Raw genomic sequence first — 10,508 nt, forward strand, 5'->3', positions numbered from 1 at the left:
GATTATACACTGGTGCTTTGCCATGCGGTGAGGGAATGTGTTATTCGGGGCAGAGTTTCAGATGTGCTCACACTTATGGGACTGCATATTCTAAAACCCCCAGGGTTAGTGAGAGCAGGGAAACCCTGATGCCCCGATGTTCTCCCTCGCTTTGGGATTTCTGCTCCTTCTGGTCTATGCCCCCCATCTGTCCTCACAGGCATTTCTGGGGGATTGACGGCCAGCTTTTTCAGAAACCACAATAAGACCCAGTTCACTCTCTAGAGCCAACAAACATCAGGGGACAGCCACCCCACGCTCCACCAACTCAAGGTACACAACCACAGCACGGCACTGGACCTTCAGGTATACACTTTCAGGTATGTACTGAAAAGTTGAAGGAGTTGGACAAACAAATGTTCCCTGACAGCAAACAGGATTCTGATAGGAGACACTACAAGCATGCCTGTCTGCCGTTCTACAGGTGGTGTGCCCATGATAAAAATTTCATAGAGGCAGAAAACAATCAAACACCCTTGTGACTGAGAAATATTCATATATAACAAGTCATGTTCTGAAATCTACTGTACAAATATGAGGGAATTTACAAGGCAGAATGTTCTCCTCTAAATGAGATAATTTAGGGGCATGAAAAAAGGGAGAGTGGTCTCATCAGGCCCTAGGAAGCCACTCCTAGGGTGAGTCATTTGGCCCAAAAGTGTTGGTCCCTTCATTGCTTTCTTTCCGCTCCCTGCGTATATGCAGCCATCTGTGGACTTCACAGAGTGGGTCTTGCCTCCTTCCCTTTTGAACAGCAGACCACTCAACTCCCTGAAATTTTGTTTATTTTTTTGGGGGGGGGGGAATCATCAGACCCTCAAGAACAGCATAGGGGACAAAGTGTGGGTCTGCAGTGAAAAACAGAAATGTGTGAAAATGCACAAGCAGAAATGCTGTTTCTGTGTATGTGTCCATTAACTCTTGTGGGGTCCATCAGCTGGTTTCTGGCCCTGAATCTCCCCACCCCACCCCACCCCAAAATCCTCAGGATCTCTATTTTGGAACTTCACACTTCTGTGCCTCAGTTCCGCACCTGTATAACATGGATTGCACTTGGAAGCATCTTTCAAGCTATGACTCACTAAGGGCCAGACCTTCAAATACCGCTGGTTTTTCTTGATTATCTTTAGTCGAATCCAACCAGCAATTTTTAAGATTCTGACATTGAAAGGAGATGGTCTATTCCAGTGATGGCGAACCTTTTCGAGATGGAGTGCCCAAATTGCAACCCAAAACCCACTTATTTATCGCAAAGTGCCAACACGGCAATTTAACCCGAATACTGAGGTTTTAGTTTAGAAAAACGGTGGGCTCCGAGGCATGCATTACTCAGGAGTAGGCTTGGTGGTAGTCGGTGGCTTTGCTTTGAAGCAACCGTGCAACTCTTCCAATGGGTGAATCACGACCCTTTCAAGGTTTTCTCAGAAGCAAGCCCCATTGCCAGCAACCGAGCTTACTCCCAGGTAAAGGATCGTGCTTTAGTTCTTTGCATGAAAATCAGTAGGGTTTAACAGCACTTAACAGGGTTACCTACACTGCTTCCCCAAAACTGGGTCTTAGGTTTAATGATAATAATCGAGCCCAGGCCAGCCTAGATGTGTGTGTGGGGGGGGGACTCTGTTTGCACGTGCCCACAGAGAGGGCTCTGAGTGCCACCTCTGGCACCCGTGTCATAGGTTCACCACCACTGGTCTATTCAAATGGCAGCCAGCTTCCTTCTCCCTCTCACAAAGAGGAGAAGAAAAAGAAGAAGACATCCCAGTCTGAGTTTCAGGTTCTCTAGGAAGTGAACAGGCCAGCTGGCCAACATCTCCATAAAAGAAGCTTAAAATAGTTCTGCACGGAAATCTCTCCCTCTCCCCCACTGGTGATGTTAGTTTCCAGCTTCTCACGGGCTGCCAGAGGAAGCCAGTGAACCCCCCTCTCGCGAAGACAGCCTCCCAGCTAAGGCTGCAGCCTCCAGTCCTGGACAAGAGGCCCCTGGAAGGCTCTGCTCCCTCAGCCTGGACGGCTGCTGTTCCACTCAGGACTGGGGCCCTGGATGATCTACGCAGCCTGTCAGATATTTGCTTCCCTTCCATGTACGTAGCTGTGTTTCAGTTGTGTCTAGAACTGATTGTGCTTCCCATTACAACTACTCTGGGGGGTGGGTCATGATTTTTGCATGCAGTGGAGGCTGGGGAGATGCCCCTACTGGCTTTTGCCCATCTACCTGCAGGGATTTCTCACAAGCCCCAGCTGCCTCTCCTGCCCCCCTTCCCCCACAGCTTTTCTTTTCTAATGCTGATGTTGCACAATTGCACATTCATGGTGGACATTTGGCTCATTTTGCCTTGGAAGAGTTGCCACCTTTCTTGTCTAGCAGGGCTCCTGTGTCTCTGATTGTAGCTCTGCAGGCAGAAATCCAGCAAGGTCCTCTTTCCCCATTGCCCCATCCCTGCTACACCAGCTGCATTTCTGCCTTTTGTCTAGCTGTCAGAGGCACAGGATCCTGCGGTGGGGGGGGGGTGTTGGTTGGTTGGTAGGAGAAGCTCTCACCTCTCTCTCTGTATTACAGAGACCTGGAAAGCAAAACTGGGTTGCGGCACAACTAGAGCCAAGTTTATGAACTACAGATGCTTATCATTGCTGCCCTGCAATCCACCATGTGTGCTCAAAGAGGAGCCCCCTCCCTGCCACATCCTAGAAGATTAAGGTCAGTAGGGAAAGGAGCTCCAGAGAAAATCCTGTTACAGGACTGCGATGCTGCTGACTTAGGCTGTTGATCTGGAATACAGCTGTGTGGACCAACCTACCCTGCTTCATGTGTCAATCAGCATTACCCAATCACTGTTGAAAGGACCTGACTACTTTCTTTCTTTTGGAATGGCACGTCAAATTTGTTTCCCTTTGCATCTCAGTTTAAGATTAGTACCCAGGTCGATGCACCCAGGTATGTCTATATATATATTGCTGAATCTTACCGCCATATTTGATGAGTGCAAGCAACTCTGCTCTTGAGCTGAGCAGCAAACACAAGATGTACCACCGGGAGATTCAGCATATATATAGCATATATATATGCGCTCGCTCTCTCTCTCTCTCTCTCTCTCTCTCTCTCTCTCTCTCTCTCTCTCTCTCTCTCTCACACACACACACACACACACACACACACACACACACTCTTCCAGGCCTTGATGTCTGCGCTGCCACATGAGATGGCTTTTTCCGTGGTAGTTTTGTAATGCACCCTTTTAAGGATATGGCCTTAGGCTGTTTAATGTTGTTTTTATGACTTGTTTTAATATTGATCATTTTATGGGTTTAAAAATTATTTGATTGTGCTTCTTGTCAGCCATCTTGAACAGGGTCTCTGGAAAAGTGAGCTATACGTTTTCTAAATAAATATTTTGGATGGGAGGAGATGTGACCTCAGCTTGGTGCTGGAAGGCTTCCACTTCCTTAACAAAAGACTTCTCCCTAGTTATTCTGGGACTCCAGCCACACATCAGACTGCCCTGGGTGTTAATTTTCTTTCTTTTCTTTTGCTTTGAGCCAGAATCTGATCCATTCTGAGAGAATCTTTGCCAAATCCAAATGGGAGGGGCTGAATTTTACATTCAGATTTTAAGAATGCAGCCAGGCACCTTGAGATTGCTGAATCTGACCGCCATATTTGATGAGTGCAAGCAACTCTGCCCTTGAGCTGAGCAGCAAACACAAGATGTACCACCGGGAGATTCAGACCTGGATCTTTCCTTCTTTGCTCTGTGATTAAGAACATGCTAAGCCATCGACACTGCTTGGGAGGGGGGGGGGTGGCACCGTTCCTGCAGTGTACAAAAAGAGTCCTCTTTGGGGACCAGTTTTTCAATTTGAAAGGTCTCCTCAGTAGCAGGACTCAAAGAGGAAGTCTTCCTGCTAACTTTCAGGTGCAAGGAGAGAGCATGCTGGTTGGGCTCGAGCTGAGGCTGGCCTTTGTGCTAATCGTTCCTCACCCCTCCCTGGCAATGAATTTGGGGGGGGGGGCACTAAAATCCATACACTGAAAATCCTCTTGCCAAGAACAGCCTTCCAACTGGCATCCAGTTCTGCTCCTGTTACTGTGTCTGCCAAGTCAAGGTAGGGAGTATTTCACAGTCAGATTATCAATTTAACACTTCTTGTGTCACACCTGTCCTCCCCTCCATTTGCTTCATTAGGTTAGACCTTCCATTTTATAAATGGATTTTTGCCATTTATGTCTTTTTTGACACGGGTTGTTAACCACGTCAGCATCCTTTTAGACTTAGTAGTACATCTCCTAACCTTTGGAATTCATTCCACCTGGGCTTCAGTTAGTGTGGTTTTAAATAGTTTCCAAGCATTCTCTTGTGATTTGAGTCTCTTTCAGATTCTTTCTAACTAGTCATGTCACTTTTGTAATGTTTTCTCTTTTGAAATTGAATGGTGTTGTTTTCGGACTTCAGGAGTAACTTTCCTTTGACATGACTGTTGATCTTAAGAGCATTGTTGTAATTGCTTCCAGCTGGTGCAACAGCCTCTGCATCTTGCACCTGGTCTCAAGCCCTGCTCAGAACCAAGTCCAAGCCCTGGTGGGCTCCGTGACCAACTGCTCCATTGCACAATCACCTGTGATATCTAGGAATGTCATATCAACAGACCACAAACAAAGCACAGCTTTCAAAAAACCTGCATATATATTATATAATGCTGCCAATTACCAAACAAATAAAATATGATAAATCCAGCTTTGTGTTACCTGTTAACTTACAAGCTCCGTCCCCTTTCCCATTGGCTGAGCTGCAGTGACTATGGAATGTTTGCAAACTTTCATAAGCAAACTTTATTATTATTTCCAAAAGGCTAACTAGCTGTCAGCTCAGAGATCTAAGGACAGAAAATGCTTGGTAGTATTTGTGGTGGTGGGTGCAGAGAGCCTTCCCTCATTATCTCCTTTGTTACAGCCACTGAGTGATTGATGGATATGCAAAGTAATTTTTCTTTGGGAAGGCTTGCAGCCTTTCACTCATTATTTTTGATGCAGGGAGAGATCCAAAGGATGGCATTTGGGGTTTTGTATAGACTTCTTGGGATTTTTTACTTTTTTTCTTTGAACAGCAACAGGCTTGGGTCTGAAATCATTGAACAAGTACCACATCAAAGCAAAGCCACTCTCTGGGGTTACTCAAAAATTGGATATGATCTCCCAGAAACTGAGCAGTGGGAAACCACATAGTAACGCCAATGGCAGAATGGAGGGACTCAAGTACATAGCTCCCCTTACTCCATGTAGAGGAAAGTCTGACTCTCTGGAGCAAATGCTGGGCCGTCAAGCAGTGCATTTAGTGCAAACCAATATAACAGTTTCTGTTCAGTTCTATAAAGGGCTTATCACTCAAGCAGTCTGTGTAACATGCTCTGTTCTCTACTGCATTCAACGGAGACTGAGAATAAGAAGTCTTGAATGCTGGATTCTGGAAGCAGAGGTGGGCAGCAGAATGAAGTGTTTGGAATGCAGCCAGTCCAGGGGTCCCAGATGGAGCCTTCTGTGGCCTTGTGGGACAAAAAGTCCCTGCCCTGCCCTCCACCTCACGTGAAACCATTTTATAGCTTTGCAATTTAAAAGCCATAAAAACCCAAAGCACGAACACACAGCACTGGAGGGAAAATTCTCCAGTCATTTCTACACATTCTAAAGAGTTATTCTGGGGAATGAGCTGAATGGAGGCCTAGCCTTGGAGCCTTCTTTTAGTTCAGCCCTGGGATACTAGAATGACAGGCCACTTGCACAGCAATTGTCATGCTAATTCCTACATGGACTTTTAAGCCTCAGGGCAAAAGTAACAAGGAGTGTTTTCTGTAGGCACAAGGTGTTCTCTGTCCCTTGTTTCATGTATGGCCCAGACTGAGCAGAGTGTGGTCAGGGGCTCAGTACCTCTCCAAACAGCTACATCTGGCAGGATGTTCTAAGCAGTTCAAAGGCTCAGAGGAATCAGTATTTCCCTAGAATAGGCCATGGTAGAGTAACCCCCGTGCCAGGAAAGCTCAATCTAGTCCTACGGTGCAGTTAAAGCAATCGCTTATGGAGCTGTGAGTGTGCGCTTGGAGCGTTGGGGACGGAAGTGGCTTTTTTCTGTGTCACGCAAGGCAGCCCAGACATTATATACAGGTTGTGTCCTGCTGGGGTATATGGCCAGCAGATGGCGCTCTTATCTCAACCTCCAGGAAAGAGTTTCTCAGCTGGGATTGATCTGGTGGATATGCTGAATGGCATGCCTACCTGAGCCCGAGAGAGTGCCTTGGATTCACAGAATGCACAAGAGACACAGGCACTTACGGGCGTTCTCTCACACCTCTGAAAGGATCCACTTTTTTGCTTTCTGAAATTTGCAACTGCCTCTTTGCAGAGTGTTGCAGCAGCCACGTAGGGAGAAGACTTCAGGGTCTGCTCTCAGGCATGCAAGATGTGGCTTTGTGCTTGGGCTTTTGGCAGGGGTGGGAGCTGCAGGCTACCCTCAGTTTTGGTGTAATGCTGGCCATGTACTTAGTCTCCTCTGGCTCAGATTGCCTGCAGAAAACGGATTTCCTGCATAGTTCACATAAGATGCAGTACAAATAAAAATGATCTGCATGGCTGACCAGGGCTAAGAGGAGGGATTAAATCAGCTTGGTGAAAGTCTGCCCACGCTGTGTGTGAGTGAAGGGAGCAGGGGATCACATTCCTTTGGCATAGCCCTTCTGCGTAGTTCCAGCAATGCCACAACTGCGGGCCTCGTTCTATCCCCAGCCACTGCCCTGGGTCTGCTCTTTGGATGCTAACAGCCCCGTTTGGGAACATACTGGCCCATCTGGGCAACAGGAAGCAGCCTGGGCATGGCTGCTCATTTTTACTGCCATTGCGTCCTGTGCAGAGGGCTGTGGTAGTAACAAAGCTCTTGCAAGCCTCCCCTTCCTGCTCCCCCTTCATTGCTTCTCATCGGGGTGCATCGATTCTTATGGGCACAGCTCTTTCTCCCCACCCCTCCCTCAGCCAGCCAGCCAGCCAGCCAGAACCGGTGCCCTTTTCTGCCTCAGTGCCCCTAATAATTGCTAGCTCTTTCCTTTCATGGTCTCCTGCGGTTTGCAGATAAGGCCCTTTTGCTGAACACCGTGTTTGGGAGGACGACACGTCATCAGCAAGTTACATAACTGCTGAAGATGCTGTTTATCCCCTTCCCTCCCTGTCAGAGCAGCTTAAGCCTCCGTTCCCACACAGAGGGGGCGTTCTGCTGCACCCTCTGCAAAAAGCACAGGCATGTCTTCAGCTCACTGGTGAAAAACTGGAATCCTGTCCAGAGCCACCATTTGTCAGGATGGTGTAAACAGTACCCAGAAAAGGCACCCAAACAGTTAGCAGGTAACCCCTGTGGTAATGTCAGCTGCCTGCTGTGTGGGGTAGCCTGGGCACTTGACTTTCAAATGGCTGCAGAGCCTGCCACTGCTTTGCACCCATGCACAGAGCATTTTTAGCAGGGCTGCATGTGTTGGCTGCTGTACAATTTGATCAGTGACTAACACCCACAAAGTACAAGGATGCCGTTGTGATTCAGATTTAGCACCCAGTCTGGTTTATGCAAATTAAGAAAAGCATCTGCATATTTGTAAAACTTTTGCGGTTTTAATACGCCTTCCAGGATCCAATGAAGTTTGGTTTTAATTTTTTTTACAAAGCCATGGGTAACAGAGAGAGGAAAGGAGGGGACAGAAGGATGTTAGAGAAGTCGTAACGTGGAGGAAGAGACATCGAGTCCCTGATTTCAATCTCACTGGACATCCTGCTTAGCCCTCTTGTCTCTTGAATGTTTGCCTAGCATTAATCACATCTTTCCAACACATTTTCTTCTGTTACAAACATTAGAAACATGCTTTTTATTTGAAAAATGGACACTGAGGATTGCTAATTTTGATAATACATATTCAATCTCTAATTGAGCTCAAAGCATCTTACCAAGAAGGAGGAGGAGGAGGAGGAGAATGCTAAGAGTCATGTAGTACCATCATATAGCACAGAAGGACATGACAGCAACATCCAAACTCCAAGAATAGCAAGTCTGGATCATGGGACCCTGTCTGTGCTTGGAGGGATCCATACCACTTCAGAAGCAGTTCTTCCTGATTCTGGGCCCATGGGCAAAACTCAAAGATGGAGCCCTAGAATCACTGGGTTTGGTGGGTGGGGCAGCTTTAGGGCAGCAGCCAGTAATCAGCTATAGGTCAGACCCCCATCTTACAGCTGATTGCCAGCCAAAACCCGAGTGTCATTTCTTGTTGTCCTCACTTCTGGAGTCAGAATGGTGGTAGAAAAGGCAGCAGCAGCTAGCCAGCAGGGTACCTTTGTGCTCAGGTGCCTCACAGCATGGGCCCTCCAAGCTCAGGGCCTTGGGGCAGCTGCCCTGCCTGTCTGATAGCTACAACTGCCAACGTACAGCTTTATTTGCCACCCAGATGCATGTACAACATTACTGCTGGTCTATATCCTCCTGGCATTGTTGGATCACATTGTTTTCACCAACCATAGAGCAGAGACTGTTAATGGTGACTCAAGCCTTCCTTTTTATAACCTGGGGACCACTGAGGAATAAGAGGGCTGGGAGCTGCAGCAAGCAGAGCTGAAGAACACATGCTGGGGACAGAGGCACAGTCCTTCTCTGCAACAACACGTGGTCCCGTGCCAGCACCCACAAACCCTCTGTGGTTAAAGTCACCCAAAACACGGAAGCTGGAAAGAACACTGTGAACTAACAGCAGAGCTTCTGCTTTCAAGGGTATTTGTGACCAACAGGAGCAAAACAAGAGCCTTCCTAGCTCTTGCAGACAAGATAAGCGACATCAGACTAAGGGGAGGAAAAGATAGGAGGAAACTCCTGTCTCCCTTGCTTTTGTTAAGCTGCAGGAGTAGTAAAGTATCGTTGAAAAGCAGATAAGCCACAGAGAGCACTACTCTGGTCTGGCTCCTGTTCAGTGCAACCCCAATTCCAGTGCAACATGACTTGATGTCTGAGATCTGCCCACTCCCACAGGGCACAGTAAGGAGACCTCTGTCAATCCTCCCCCTCCCCGCCCCCCCACAGTTATACCCAGGCCAGGGCAGCATTCTTGTGACTGACAAGCACTCTGATGTTCCTTGACTACCAGTTCCTGCAGTGAACTTGGGTGTCTTTGCATCAGGTGCTCCCCCCCCCTCCCCCATTAGAATTGCCTGTCTTCATAACCATCTCTCCCCTTCTCTTGCCCACTGATAGAAGTTATGAGATCAGGGGAGCAGCTTTCAGAGGCAAGGCCATTTCCATGATCAAGCTTATATTGTCTGTCATCTTATTCCAAAGATGGGAACAAACTGGGAAATTGTGCTCAATTATATTGACACTGTCAGCATTTCTCAGTGGGCTCTGAGACCAGGGTGGGTCATCTAATTTGGGTCCAGAGCAACATTTTCTGCTAGGTCTGTCTTAAGAGGTGATACCTCACAGCCAAAGCATGGTACTATTTCACATTGTCCCCCCCCCCCCCACGTACTGACATTAGCATCTCAGTACTTTGCAGTGAAGAGATCAGCTGGTTGGGGGGGGATGTTGCAACTCTGTGTGTGTGTGAAGGAGATGAGAAGAGGGCTACGTCAGGATATATCAAGAGGAACTCCTAGGCTGAGGTGAGCTCAAATTCAGGGCTCCAAGGTTTCATTCATTCATTTATTTGCTTCCTTTATATCCTGTCATTCTCCTAAAGTTGAATCCCAAAGACGAGACCAATAATGGGAGAGTACGGATTCGAACCTGGGCCTCCCAAATCCTAGTATGACACTATTATACCACACTGGCTCTCTCCAGATGGACACAAAGACTACTACCCCGTGGTGGGATTCAAATAATTTAACAACTGGTTGTTTACAAGCAACATTTTAACAACCAGTTCTACCGAAGTGGTGCGAACCTGCTGAATCCCACCACTGCTGCTACCCAATAACATCACCATCTTGTCTCTTCATGGAAACCTGAGATTATTGCAGGCACATGAGAGGATTCTTAGCTTTAGAATGACCAACTCTGGCTTGGGAAAGTCATGGAGATTTAGGAATGGTGCCTGGCACTGGCAGAGTCTTGTTGCACCTCCCCCATCACAGATATGGTAGACAAACTGGGGGTTGCCAGCTCTTGTTCTGACTCTTCCTAGATCAGGAACTCCATGGAAAGTGCCTTGCCCAAGAGCACCCCAGATCCACCAGATCAAGGGGTGAGCGCTAAGATCTGCAGCCCAAGGGGGAATGGCTGGCCTCTCCTGGAAAGGTTGCCTCCCCACCCCCAAGCTAGCTGCTGCTGCTGGGCAACAGCAGGACTGCAAAAGAGAAGCTGCGGTTTAGCCTCACACAAACAAGGTGACTGTCTCATGGCTCATCATATGAGACCGGTTCACACACAGCAGGGGGTGGGGTGGGAGAGAAAGGCCTCTGT

General features: G+C 47.7%; 1 long non-coding RNA gene across 1 annotated transcript; it reads left to right on the plus strand.

Annotated features, from left to right (window-relative positions):
• The first annotated feature begins 1,719 nt into the window (after positions 1-1,719).
• LOC125442856 lies at positions 1,720-4,768 on the plus strand. The gene is made up of 2 exons (XR_007246041.1): positions 1,720-2,734; positions 4,547-4,768. It is a non-coding gene; the product is annotated as an uncharacterized LOC125442856 (long non-coding RNA).
• The last annotated feature ends 5,740 nt before the right edge of the window (positions 4,769-10,508 follow it).

This window comes from Sphaerodactylus townsendi, linkage group LG13 (genome assembly GCF_021028975.2).
Source record: "Sphaerodactylus townsendi isolate TG3544 linkage group LG13, MPM_Stown_v2.3, whole genome shotgun sequence".
NCBI classification, from domain to species: Eukaryota; Metazoa; Chordata; class Lepidosauria; order Squamata; family Sphaerodactylidae; genus Sphaerodactylus; species Sphaerodactylus townsendi.